This window comes from Grampus griseus (assembly GCF_964374135.1).
Source record: "Grampus griseus genome assembly, chromosome: 18".
NCBI classification, from domain to species: domain Eukaryota; kingdom Metazoa; phylum Chordata; class Mammalia; order Artiodactyla; family Delphinidae; genus Grampus; species Grampus griseus.
The window spans coordinates 75,783,767-75,798,371 of record NC_139012.1 but is presented as its reverse complement, the minus strand read 5'-3'; the positions used below and the strand labels follow the sequence as shown (position 1 = coordinate 75,798,371).

The 14,605-nt window shown below is 45.3% G+C and overlaps 1 protein-coding gene across 1 annotated transcript in view; it reads left to right on the top strand.

Annotated features, from left to right (window-relative positions):
• Nucleotides 1–606: 606 nt before the first annotated feature.
• The window catches only part of WASF3 (WASP family member 3), a 91,995-nt gene continuing 77,996 nt past the window's right edge, over nucleotides 607–14,605 (top strand). Inside the window, exon 1 of the mRNA XM_082675668.1 lies at nucleotides 607–719. The gene's annotated coding sequence lies outside the window, so the exon portion shown is untranslated. The remainder of the gene's footprint in view (nucleotides 720–14,605) is intronic.

Sequence of the window (14,605 nt, the reverse complement as noted above, 5' to 3'; positions counted from 1 at the left end):
TTCCAGTTGCTCCCCATCCCTGTCAGCATTTGGTATTATCAGCTCTTTGAATTTTAGCCATTCTAGAAGGTATGTTGTGGCATTTCATTGTTTTAACTTGCAATTCTCTGACATATAATGCTTATTTGACATCTGAATATTGCCATCTCTATTTTGATGAGGCATCTCTTCAGATCTCTTGCTCATTTTTATACTGGGTTGTTTTCTTATTGCAATTTGAATGGCTTAAAAAAAAAGTGGGTCATTTCATGAATAAATAAACAGGAGTGAATAGAGAATGTCATCTATTCAGCAACTGTGGCAGAAACTGCATTCCCCTTTTCCCTTACTAACGGAACCCTCACATTGCTGCAGACAAGGTCCCTGGCTTATATTACTTAGTATTTCAGACGCTTTGGCACTCAGGGGTATGTCACAGTGTGACACAGGTCTGGCCAATAAGAAGCAAACAGAAGGTGCTGGTTGGGGCCTCCCAGAAAGGTTGTTAAGGGGAAGATTCAGTTGGCGGGCATCTCTTTGATCTTACGTCCTTTACCCATCCCCCTACCATTTTCCAGAATATGATACAATGTCCAGAAGGGGAGCAGCCATCTTGTGAGAGGAAGACAAAGCCACATGCTAAGGACAGCAGAGCCAACGGGGAGAAGCAGCCTGAGATATACTGACACCCTGGAGATATTGCAGACCCTCCAGGCTGTCTCCAGACTTCCTGTCACGTGGTAAGAAGCAACCCCTGTTGGTCTGCACTTTACTCAAGTTTCTGTTACAGGCAACCAATTTACTCCCTGATTTGGCAACATTTTTCCAGCTAAGTATGAGGCATTAGCCCCTTCAGGCAACTGCTCTGAGCAATTTTACTTAAAGGGCTGGTTCACAGAAGTACTATATTTGAAGAAAATTCTCTACATTATGGACACAATACTAAGGGTAGGGTTATATTTACTACATATTCAGCACTGCACTAGACATCACGGGGGAAGGAAACCGTAGTATAAAATAAGGACCTTACCCTAATGGAACTTAACATCTAATTAGAGATAAAACCGACTTATATGAAACAATCCTGAACACTTCAGGACAGTACAATTAAGGGCTAATAGTGGGTGTGAATTCAGTGTAGCAGCAGTTCATATAAAGTTGGGGGGGGTCACTGAAGACAGGAGAAGCAAGGGAAATGTGATTAGCAACCCTGAAAACAGACTCTGGGTATCTTACACCTTCACATTTTTGAATTCTAAATCAATGACCTAAATATAGACCTGGAAGCTATTCCCCTGGGTAAATGAAGATAAAATGAAGGAAAGCCATTTCAACTTGAATAACAAGTCAGCTTTGAATGCAACAGAAATTTATCACCCTACTATCAATATTACAAATACAGAGCACTGTAATAATTCACTAAAACCCTGTTTACCTTATTAATGACCAGAATATTTCATGTTGACATGGTATGGAAATTAAATATATGTCACCTTAAAATAGAGCTTTAAAAACGCTTCCTTTGGAAGTAATGTAGGTTAATAGATTACACATGAAGAGGGATGCATGAGTTTTCTTCTGCATTTCTGGTGCTTCAAACTTTGCTAAAATTGTTTTCAGCTGCTATGCATTTTCCCTAGCATTTAGTTGCTGTTAGGAGCCGGATCAGATGTGGGTAGTTATCACATGTCTGTAAAGACAACCTGAGTTAGTTTTTCTAAGACTCTTTATTGAGATTTGAACTTATTTCCTAAAAGCTTTTCAATTTAGTGACCTTATTGGTAAACCAAAAAGCATAAAGGCAAGTAAAATAAAAATAACACTTCCATTTTTAAACGCCTTTCCTTCAGGACCTAGGAGAACATAATTGGCTTTTCCTTTTTTTCTTATTTTCCTTTCCTTCCTTTTCCTCCTCCTTAAGCTTACCCCCGAGTCATCAATCAAGTCCCACTGCCAGGGGGCTTGGCTGGGCAGTTTAAGGGATACCCTGTATTTAATAGGTATTGTGGATTCTCTCACATTTGGGCGGACGGAGACTGAAGTCGGGGGCGGGGGGGAAAAGAAGAGAGGAATCTGCAGAGGGAATGAGAAGATTCTGCAGGCAGAATGCTGACGGATTTGAGAAGGGCATAAGACCAACCGAGGGCATGGCTGTAATCCTCTCAGGGTTGTGAACCCTCAACTCTGCAGCACACAGGTAGATAGATGGACCTCTGTCTCCAAGAGCCCTCAAACCCAGGGAAGGTTAGAGTATGGGTGGAAACCCAAAGGGACTGCAGTGGTACATCGTTAGCGGAGGTGCTGCACGGCCCCCAGGCTAAACTCTGCCCAAAGAGTCCCTACCTGTCCACTCCGGGAGGGACTCCGGCTAAAGCCTCAGCCCGACCCCAGGGGCGGAGGACGAAGGGCTAGAGCCACCTCCTCCGCAATCCCCCGCCCCCCGGCGCCGACGCGCCGCACTCCTGCCGCGCCCCCATTGGTCGAGGCGCTCGCCAATCCGGGAGCAGCGGCCGGTGAGCCGGCCCTGGTTGGTGGAGCCGGCGCTGGGCCCCCCTCTCGCTCCGGCCTGGCCCCCCGCCGGGAGGGGGCGTGGCCGCGGCCGTGGCCGGGCCGGAGGCGGCGTCGCTGGCGCCGCTGCGTGCGGGGCGGTGCGGGGTGGGGGCGCCGGGCGGCCGCGAAGCGGCGGGACCATGGAGCTGAGAGCGCGGCGCCGGCGCCGGCGACGGAACCGCGGACCGGTGAGTGCGGGCTGCAGCCAGCCGGCTCCCTGTACCCGGCCTTGACCCCTGCGCTGCTCGGCTTCGGGCTGGGCGGCTGCCCCGCGGGCAGAGGCGGGCGCGGGCCCCGCAGCCCCGCGGCCAAGTGAACTTGCTGCATTGCCCGGGCGCTCGGGCGGGCGGTGGGGCCCACTGCGGCCGCGCCGCCGCCCGCGCCCGCCCTGCAGCCCGGCGCATCCTCCCCGCCGGCTCCCGCGCCGGCCCGGGCTTCCCGCCGTCGCCGCGCGGCCCGGCGCCGTTCTCGCCCGCGCCGCCCCCCGGCCCCGGTGTGCGCCACCCGGCTGCGGGGCAGGCGCTCGCCATCCCGGCCGCAGGTGGCGCCCGGGCCTCGGCCCGCGCCGCACGCGTGGGCCCGGGGCTGCCTCGCGTCCAGGAGCCTCGCGTCCCTCCGGGCTGCGCGCGGTCTCGCCGCACCTGGCCCAGTCCCCGCGTGCCCGCCGCCCGGGTCCGGCCCTCTCCCCTCGGCTTCGCCCTCCCCGCGGCCGGTGCCCCCTCCCCCGGGGCTGCGGGCGCCCGTGGTCCTGGTCCCGGCCTCGGTAGCCGGGCTGGGCTCCGGGTTCCGGGAAGGGGTCGGCAGCCTGCGAGCGGCCCGCTGCGGGGCGCGAGGACTGGGCGCGCCGGGGCCCGCGGGCCGGGATGCGTCCTCTCGGGAGGTTCTCCCGGCGGGGCCTGGCTCTCGTGCCTCCTCCGCGCCGGGGCTTCGGCGAGGGGAAAGCCTTTGCCTCTCCGTGTGTGTTCCGTGTGTGCTGCTTAACCGGCAATGGCGATTTCTTCTTGGTTCAGTTTCTGTGCAAGGGAGAGTTCCCTGGTGGAGAGCAGAGTTCTTAATTATTAAGAAACTCAGCTGTGGGTTTAAGGATGAATGGAGCATCTCGTTTCTTAGCCGCTATTGGGCGGAATAGGAATTCTTTCTCATTTGGGGATGAATTTTAAATTCTCAGTTATTACCAGCAGTAATTATTACGTTTTTAACAACTGACAATTAAAAAGGCCTGTTTTTGCTTTGAAGCTCTTCAAATCAAATGCGTCGTGGGGCATGAAAGATTAAGAATCGGAATCCACATTTTTTAAGGGCAGGAGCCAGCCATTAGAAATGTTTTGCATCTTAAAAAAAATTAGGTTTCTCTAAAACTTAAAATGTCTGCTTCTCTGTCAAAACTAGGTTCAAAGTGTTATAATTGACTTACTTCTCTATTGCCTCTAGGGCAAATTCTATTGAATGCTGGTGGCTTCTTTTTGTACGTGCTTTACCCAACTTTCCTTTTCTAGCAGTGAAACAATGCAGAGATTCTTTAAAGCTAGTTCTTTTATCTACTTGAGAGGTTAAACGAAAGAAAGCCGGGTTTGGCCTTTCCCATAGGCAGTTCTCATTGTGCGTCTGGTCTCCTTCCTAAGAGCGTCCACGTCATACTCATTTTTCTTTATTTTTTAAAGACCTCCTTAATTGATATTCATGAGAGTTGTGTCTTTTCAGATGTTTCAAGCTCACTAGGTTGGAAAGTTTGGTTGGCTTTATATAGTTACCGTCTGACCTGTAGTCTCTGTTTTCTTAACACAGTGAAAAGAAGCTCGTTCTGGAACTATCTCCTTATAAAAATTGTTCTTTCACGTCTGGTTGCTGACATGAAGTTGCATTATAGCATTGTTTTCTCTGTTTGCCTCAGATTTATGGCCTAATAGGCAATGATGTGCTACCCCAGTTTTACAAAATTCTGAAAATAAAGGTGAAAAAAGACACTTTGCCAAGCGGTCCTGCCAACATTATAGCACCCATCTCTTCTCAGTGTGTCCTTGTAGACGCGCCTTACCCTTCCCATGGAAGCCTTCATGTGGCAAGGAACCTTCTGGTTATTGGAACATTTTGATTGAAATAGTTGCCTGTTATAAGTATTCAACGTATAGCTCGTGGGCCACTGCTAATGGTCTTTTAGAGTTCCCAGGACTTTCTCTGGAGAATATTCGAGATTGTGTTTTCCACTCACAGGCTGCTATCATTCCTTATGTTTTCTTGGGAGCGCCTCCATATGGCTGGACAGACTGCAAATGTTCGACTTCTCTTTTAAGTCCTCTTTTTTTCTTAAGGCCTGGTTTTCCTCTTAGAGGGCAGATGTTCTCGGGAGCTGCTCGTGGCGTTGGGACCCATGCATGCCTCGTCCCCGCTGGTTCTCTACCCCTGCCTTCATTTAAGGCTGGTAATGCAGGAATATCGTAGACCAGCAATGCGTAAATAACGCATGTTGTAACATACATTTACTGTCACTGTAGAGATAAGTGGAGCCGGAAGTCTGAGTTCCCCCTTCCTCCTGGTCCTGTCGCCCCCCGTCTGGTCCTGTTTCTTTCTCCAGGGGTAACCGCACTTAATGCCATGGGGTAGTCACCTTTTTTATTCAAAAGCCCTTTAGTGGATGCCTGCGAAGTACCGGGCGCTGCTATTTCAATCCTGGGATTGCAGAAATAAGAGACGACAGCTCTGAGGATGCTCGTGGTGTGCCGAGACGAACAGTTCGCGTGCAACGCGGCGGCTGCCGAGGCAGAACCCGCGGTGAGGCCCGTGGAGCATCCCGTGAGTGGCCGGACCCACTCATTGGCCCGCTTTATTCATTCAGCGAACTCCAGGGTTCACGGGGTGTTCGGGGACACAGGGGAACAAGGCAGGTGCCTCTGTGGGCCCCGGATGAGCTCCCGGTTCGGCGGCATCTGCGACCGTGGGAGCCGCTGGTCACGGCGCAGTGTGCTCCGAACGGGCCCTCGCGGAGCTCCCAGGATGACCAGAAACCCGAGCTCCCGGTTCGGAGAGACGAGGAAAGCGCCCCCAGAAGTGCCAGGGGGGAAGGAGAGAGTACAGAGGCCTGTCGGGGACACGAGGCTTTGGAGCAGCTAGAGCCGAGGTTAGGGCTGCGTGGGGGGAGGGGGCCGGGGTGCCGCGTGGCAGGAGGAGGGGTGAGCCGGGCCTCCGGGGCCCTGCGAGGCCCGTTAGGAGGGGCCTGGCCTCCCTGCTGGGTGACCAAAACGGCCGGAGCCTTCCGAGCCGAAGAAGGACGCAGTCAGACGTGCCCTTGGAGAACGGATAGCGGGGCAAGGCTGGAGGGAGGGGAGCCTGAGGGGGTAGGACGGCGTGGTCGGCGCGCGTGTGTGCGCGCGCGTGTGCTGGGAGAGCGAGGGCACAGGGCAGTGCCGAGTTGTGGCCGGGCGGCTGGTGGGTGGTGAGGCCGTCCTTAGGCCCCAGGACAGCGAGCAGCCGCCGTTTGGGGGAAAGATGCTGCCCTTGTCAAGTTCAAGGTGCCTGCGGGACGCAGCGGTCAGTGGCTGCACTGGAATCCGGATATTGGGAGGTGTCTGGACTGGAGGCACGCGCGTGAGAGTTCTCAGCACCGGTTCCCAAACTGTTTGCCACAGTGAACTCGCAGGGAGTATGAGTTCGATGAAGGACGCTCAGCAGTGCAAACAGCTGTCAACCCTGCGGGACCTGCCTGCTCGGTTTCTCCAGGAGTTTATGTCACGTTCCTTCTGATGACATCATCTTTGCAAAGCTGGGGTTTCACTGGTTGCTGTTCTGCGTGCAGATCGGTGTGGACCAGGGAACGGGGGAGGTGCTATCCAGTCTGACTCCAAGGTGTGAGAAATTATGCTGTTTGTGTTTTACTGAAGGGAGAAGTGAAATACCCACTTTCTCTCAGTTGAAGTGTGCTGTTTTCAAATGGGTACTAAGTTGCTAGGACATAGATACTTGTTATTTGCAGTATCTAATGGTTCAATTACTCAGTAGGCATTTGGCCTTGCAATCAGGGCTGAACGAACCGGTGCAGTGAGAAGAGAAAGTTCTAGAACCTCTGCCTTTGTTAATGGAGTAGATTCAAGAAGCTTGTGCAGAGCATGCGTAAAGAAAAGGAGTGGGGAGAATGGGATCTGAAGGACTCTTGTGTTTAAAAGATAACTCCCACACTGAGACTGAAAGGATTGGGTGTCTGGGAAGCCATGGTCCAGGAAAACGTCAGCAAAGAGGGATGATAACAGCCAGGTCATTGTAACATAGCTGACGGCAGTGATGACACAGTGATGGGGACAGGAGTGAGATGGCTGGTTTGTAAGAGGGCTTCCTAGTGAGCAGGGGCCACGAAGTGCGCTGGTGCTGAAGGGTGACAGGGGAGGGTGGGTGAAGGGGGACCTTCTTTTCTTTTTTAATGGAGGGATTTGTGTATATTAAAGTACCAAGAGAGAGAGGTTGCTAGACAGAGGTTGCTAGATGGTGGTTTCAAAATTTCCATTGGTTTTAGCCCTAGGATGTAATTACTGATTTTGGCAAGAGGCATCACAGTGGAGCCTTATTGCCGTGGATTAAGGGGTGGTGGTGCTAAGGAGGTGAAGCCAGTCAGGGGAGGCTGGATTTTGAAGAGGAGAGAAGGGCCTTCACTAGAGAGGAACGTCTGGCGCAGGGTGGAATGTTTTTAACAGTGACTTTATTCTCTCTTATTAAAAACAAACTTTTTAGGATGCTGTTTTCCTTTTAAGGCATGCTTTTCCTAGGGTGGGTGGTCCTTCCAAGGGTGGGTTTATGTGCGCACAGCCTTGTCTTTTTCCAGGTCCTGGTGTCCTCTGGGGTCACATTATCTGTGACGTCCTCTCCGTTGCTGCCCTGTCCTGGCAGTGCTTTCTCAGCCACTTACCTCAAGGCCAGTCTTGTTTGTTTTGTGTCAGAACCTATCCTCCTAACTTAATAGATGTCCCTAGATTAGAATATTTTTCCATATACTCGGATTTCAGTCCTGATCTTTAGAGCCACCCTGTTCTGTTTCTTCTTCCCCGACCTGTGCCTGTTCTCTTTGAGGTTAGCTCTTTGCTTCTGTTGACTTTTTTTTTTTAATTTTAAACATCCCAAACATCCCAGGGTATTTCCCCACCTTTCAGGTCTACTAGAGCCTCTGGGCCTTGACCCTGAGCACAGCATCTGGGATCATTTCTAAACTTTGGACGAGTGACATTGTCCCTTGCTCCTCTTGTTGGGATGCCCTTTGACCTTCTGGAGCAGTGGTCTTGAAACTAATGTAAAGACGTCTTCAGCTATATTCTTGAACTTTTTCAGTGTTTTATTTATTTTAATTTCTTTCTTTCAGTTGTTGCTTTCTGGTTCTTTTCAGGAGGTCCACACGTGTTTGAGTGCCTACTGTGTATCACGCTAGTTACTGGTGATAACAGTGTTGATACAGCCAAGGTCCTGTCGTCAAAAGCTAGAGAGGTGAGGCAGAGGGTCGATTGTCCAGCTCACATAACTATAAACTCCCTTCTGGTCAACAACCAGACATCTCGGTGCCTGTTTCGTAGGTGTGTCTGCCTTTGTCAGATAACCTCAGGTAAAGACCTCGTTAGGTCATAGCCTTAGCTCGCAGTGATAACACACATTGTCTTCCCCCAGCGGATGTGACCTTTGGTCTCTGAGTACTTCTGATTTCTGAAAACCGCGTTGGGCCTATAAAAGTTGTGCTCCAGCGCAATCCAAAGATTGCATCGCCTGCTACAACCGTTGCATTTTAGTTCATCTCATAGCATCCTCCCATGAGTGCTGGGACTTGTTTCTGTGCACGTGAACAGTTCCGTGAAATTCTGTTGCAGTATAAAAGTGTGGATGTGATTGACTGTGAGCCACAACCCGTGTAGCCGTATTTTATCAGCTAAGTGGATGCAATAGTGTATTCTTTGCCATAGAAGAGCTTCAACAGGTACTTTTTCATTGACTGAATATGTCATAAGTTTTGATTCATGACCTAAGCAGAACACTACCCCTACTATGTAATTTTAAAAACTTGATCTGAGTCATCTTGCCCTACTAATGTCACACTTATTTTTTCAGCTCCTCAAAATATGTGTATGACACAGGGGGTTTTGGTTTTTGCCTATTACCTTATGTAGTCCTGTGTTAGGGAATTACCTAGGCAGATATCAGCTTTCAGTTGACTTTGTAACTCTTTGCTGGGTGGTATTCTTTCCTCAGGTTAGAGTGAATGCTTAAGGAGAGGCCATGGATTTGAATTACTCCCCGTGGTGCATGGAAGGAATAGTGTCTAAACAGGAGGGAGCAAAATGTCCAATCCAAAGGGAGGATGACATTAACCAGAAGGTTGCAAGGAGATAGAGCCTGTGCTCACGTTGGTCTCATCCTGTGCGAGGCTGTCCACAGCCTAGAAAGGGGAGGAATAGATTCACTTTCCATCTCTGCAAAGTAAGACCTTAATTTGGGGGGCATGATTGTAATTTTTCAGAATAGGACCTTCGTCTGTTTCAGTAGAAATGGGAAAACATTTGTTTTATAACCAACCCTGTAGATTTAAAACATATCTTGGTTCTTAGTTTTCCATAGGATTTGTCTCCCGTTTTTGTACACCTTTTAGAGTTAACTACCTTGATTATTGGTTTAAAAACCAGCAGTCACAGAAACCCCCAAATTCCCCAGTCACCTGCCTTCAGATTTTAATTACACACTGCAAACAACTTTGTTTCCAAAGGCTTGACTAAAGTGGGAATTGTTCTTTGAGATATCCCAGGGAGGAAGATTATTAAAACGTTACTTCTTTTTTTAAAAATTGGCATTGTAATTTTGAACGGTTACAAGGCTTATCAGCGATAATGAAGTCCCTACCTGAGCTGTAATTAAAAACGCACAGCTTCTGTGCTGTTTGTCCACTGCATCACACAGGCTAATTAAAGCCTTCTTCCACTTCCAATATGCCCAGTTCCTTCCATTCTGCCCCTCCAAAAAAAAGATTATGGCCATGACAAAACTTAGGGTATCATTTGGAAGAATTGTGTTGGGGCTCAGGCATTAAAGTGTTTAGGACAGAATTTTTCTTTTAAACTACACTTATGGCTACTTTTTCTGCTATGCAGTTTAGAAGTTTGTGGCTTTATTTCTTAGGCTATTTGGTTGCTACTGATAGTCAAATTTCATTTGAGACAAACAGTATTGCCCTGCATTTTAATATTTACTCAGCATTTTTTCTCTTTTTGGACACTGATATAACTTAGATCAACTGTGTATAAGTAAAAGTTGCATGTACAGTTTTTTTTAATGGAATGTATACTTTATGCAATTTTTTACTGTTTGAGATGCTTATGATTTTATTGGACGTAAGTGGTGGGAGCTTGTCTGTCTTGTCCCCCATTAAATAAAGATTTGAATGAACTTATAGGAAATACTCATCATAATGAAGCTGTATATAAATAATGAGAATCAAAACTACATGAGGATCAGGAATGAAAACAACAAAACCTGTACTTTCGGTGATGGCTGAGCCTCCCAAGTTGGTGTTTTAGGTGTGGTGGGCTTACGTGAATAATGCAACGTGTCAGTGACTCAGCACGAGAAGCATCTCTAGGCTTGCAGTGGTGTGTGTTGGAAGCTCTGTTGGAATTCAGTTAGTTTATCCCTCCACTTACAGATGATTTGAAGGCTGTTGTATTCTGCCTCCTATATTAATGCTGGAAGGCATAGATCATATGTGGATTCTTTTGCTCTCCTTGTGTATGTTTTGGAGGGAGAATGTATGAGGAGATTTGGAAGCAGGTGGACAAAATCCTCTGAGCCTGAAAGTCCTGCCAGGCCAGCATAATCTTAATATCTAATATTGTCAAGGATGTTACAAGAAAAAAATCATAGGACAGTCTCATTCATGAACATGCTTGCAAAAATCCTAAAATAACAATTAGATCTATCAACATAAAATGATAATATATCATGAACAATTTGTGTTTATTCTAGAATGCAGTGTTGGTTTAGCATTCAACAAATCCAACGCATCTCACCATATTGATGGAGAAAAAAACTATACAGTCATCATTAGATGCAGGAAACACTAAAATTTAATATCTATTCATGATGAAAAACTTTTAAGCAAACTAGGAAGAGTATCGGTGAGAAAACTTAGAGCAAATATCATATTAGTGTTGAAATAATGAAAAGTTATCTTCTAAAATTGGAAATGAGATAAGGATGCTTGTAATTACCACATTTATTCAGCATTATATTGTAGGTTCTTGCCAGCACAGTAAGATAAGAAAAAGAAATAAAAAATACTAGAGTTGGAAAAGAAGAAAAAAATTCAGTATATGCAGGTGAAACTATTGTGTATGCAGAAACATCCAAAAGAATCCGTGTAAGTTATTAGACTTAAGGTATGTCTTTAGCATGGTTGCTAGATTCTCTATAGCCGTAAACAATTAGAAAATGAAGTTAATAAAGGTACTACTTGTAATAGCATTAAAAATCCAAATATATAGGAATAGAACTTGTAAGAAATTTATAATGCCTTTACATAGGAAACCGTAAAATATTTAGAGAATTTAAGGAACAGGTAAGAAAAGAGGGAATATACCATGTTCATGGTATGAAAGACTAAATATAGAGATGTCCGTTCACCCTAAATTGATATAGATACTGTTCAACCCTAGTCCATAGCATGAAAAAATCTTAGGAGGTGGAAATTGACTATCTGTTTCTAGAATTTATATAAATGTAGAGGGCAAAGAATTTCAAGACACCCTTGAAGAACAACAGGTGGCAGGACTTATCAGATATCAAGAGTTTATAAAGTTGTAATATTCTAGACCATGTGGTATTGTCACAACTGTGGGCAAACAGATGAATGAAACTGAACAGAAAGACCTGAAACAGAACCAAACATCTGTAGACATTTGATTATGTTAAGTGTAAAATAGTTTGGAAAGGCTGGTCTTTTCGGTCATTGGTGTGTGATCCTTGAGATGGATGTCCATAAATGACATTTGACCCCTACTTTATAACATACACAAAAATCAATGCCAGACAGACTGTAGATCTAAAGATGAAAGGTAAAAAATAATATAGGGTAGCTTCATGGCCTAGAGCAGGGAAAAATGTCTTAAATAGAAAGCCCTGACCGTGAATGAATAGATGCTAAATTCTTTGTTGGGGGTTTTTAACCACAAATGGGTGTTGGATTTTGTGAAAGAAAAATCTGTATCTGTTGAGACACCCATGTAGTATTGTCGTTTATTAATATGACATATAGTACTAATTGAGTTTTGGAGGTTAAACCAACTTTGCATTCTTCGGATAAATCCCGTTTGTTCATGGTATGTAATTCTTTTTCTGTGTTTCTAGATTTGATTTGTTAATATTTTGTTGAGTAGTTTTGCATCTAATTCATGAGGGATATTGATCTGTAGTTTTTTTTTTTTTTTTTTTTTGCAGTAGGCGGGCCTCTCACTGTTGTGGTCCCTCCCGTTGCGGAGCACAGGCTCCGGACGCGCAGGCCCAGCGGCCATGGCTCACGGGCCCAGCCGCTCCGCGGCATGTGGGATCCTCCCGGACCAGGGCAGGAACCCGTGTCCTCCGCATCGGCAGGCGGACGCTCAACCACTGCGCCACCAGGGAAGCCCCTCAATGTCTATTCTTCATTCTTGATTTTACCAGCGTGTGATTTTTCTCGTTTTTCTGTGTGTGTGTGGTCATTCTAAAGGTTTGTCAGTTTTGTTAATCTCCTAACATCTAGGTAGAACTTAACCTCAAAATTGTCGAAAAATGATCTGTGACTGTGTTTTACTTTTTATTTTTTTAAAGAGAGGTGAAAAGCATTTGTTTTGAAATTAACAGTCATCTTTTCAAAGAAACATTTGAGAGCTTATCTGAGGCTAAAATGTTATTCAGTAATAATTTGATTTGGTAAGTTAAAAGTGAGAGGAAAAATGGAAATGAGTTTAAAGGAAATGATGGAAATCATCTATGTACCTATTTATGTTGACTGTGTTTTAGACTATAGAATTTTAGAATGATAGTTGTGCGGAACTGTCTTTCTATTGTGAAACTGTAAAACAACAAGAAGAGAGAAACTAGATTAAAATACAAAAGTCAATAAAATATCCAAGCTAGAGAAGGGGAAGGCTGGTTATGATTCATTATAAGCAAATTATTTAATGATTGGTTTTTTTTTTGCTTTCCTTTTATTGAGTAATTTGAGATGATAGACAGACAAAATTCAAATATTTTAACGTTCCATGGATTACACAGGTGAGTAGCCTGATTCCAGACAAACACTAAACTGAAGTGCCAAGAATGGGAAATAAGGTTGAAAACAACAGTTCTCTTTCGCTGAGGAGACATTGATATTTTGGGTTGTTTTGCAGATAAAACAAAATCTCACGTCCATTATCACCGTGCCTAGTTTACCATTATTTTTTTGTCTCTTTGAACTTTTGGGGGAAAAAGAATGAAAGACAAGGAAAGCATTATTCTCTTTGTATCTTGCTCCTTCTTTGTCCCCACCTTACGGTGATCTTTAGACATGATATACACCCCTGTGATGACCCTTTTCCACCAGGAGACAGCATTCCCAACGGTTAGCGTGCCCACTGATTGTGCATGGTCATCAGAAACGAATGAATGAGCCCAGAAAAAATGAAACTGAATCATGCCGAAAAACACGTGATTTCTAGATTGACTGCGTTTCCGAAACCTTAGATGTTGAAGAGTAGAGATGCCTGTATTTCCAGTCATTTCTTGCTGCGTATTTTTGGCTTTCCAATATGTAAATTTGCATTTAAAAATAACCTCTTAAGGTTTTCCATTTAGAAGGGTATTAGGATAGGTTTTTATTAATATGAATATGTTCAAAAGTTGGCTTTCATGCTGTTTTTCCCTCAGAAGTGCTGTAGCATAAAGCAGCTTAAACATTTGCGCAGTTGCTGTTTCTGTCTGGAACATCTCAAAGAACCTCGGTGAATGGACTCCCACTTTCAGCGGGCTTTGTATAAAAGCGGCCAAGCATTAGACGCATATGCGTTTGTAGGTCCAGTTAGCATTCAAATATTATTTCTGAAGTGTTGGGTTTCATCTAATACATTTTGGTGCTTGTTGACTTTTTTCTTCTCCCTTTAATTCTAGTGTCAGCCTCAAATTATTTCTGGTAATTTTGGAATTTCTTTCTGTTGTTTTTAAAGATGATGTTTGTTTTGCACGCATTGGTCATTGGTGGAATGAGGAATCCTTCCTTATCTGGATGAATGGAATGTGATTTCTTTTCCTAAATTGAGTGAAATTTGATTCATCCTGGTCTTCTCATGAAAGTACTAAAATAAATCATAAGGTTCGGCAAATTTCATTTACATTTAACTTCCCAGAATTCCTGAAGTGTTAGGGATATGAACAGTAGTTAGTTAAATCACATTTTAGGAAAGTTGAATAAATAGAAACCCAGAGAGGTTTGAGTTGACCAGAGCTTTTTGATGTTTTCCTTCCCTCTCCCCCAGATGTATAAACGGTAAATGCTGTATCCTAAGATTATGTTTTAATGCTCTCACTGTTAAATCTAGCATAGTTTTATAACTTTTTTAGTCACTCCTATTTCCTTGCTGCCATATGTAAGTTGCGTATTGCTTTAGTTTTCTTAATTTGCTGAGATATCCTGTATGTACGTTTAAGAAGTGTATTATTTAATAGACTTACCACCCCGAGTTTCACTTTTGCTGCTAATTGCTCCTTTTGGAAGGAAAACAAGCGATAAACTTTGAAGGAAGCAGTAGGAGGTGGGTTAGCTGTAAGCGTCGGGGAGGGCAGGGGACAGTCCTGAGTGACTTGCCAAGTTTCAGAGAAGTTATGATGAAGAAATCAGTTGGAAGCTTTCACTCTAGTTCCAACCAGAGTTACTCCCTTCTGGCTGCTTGGCATTCTGGTGAAAATTTTGTTTTAAAAAAAAAAAAAAAGTTACAAAACTACTGCTCTGTGGGCAAGGGGTCCCAACTTACATTATCAATGGAAGACGATCAGAGCTTCTTGGCTTTTTATTTTTAATGACCATTTACTAGAGATTCTTTCCTCGACAGTC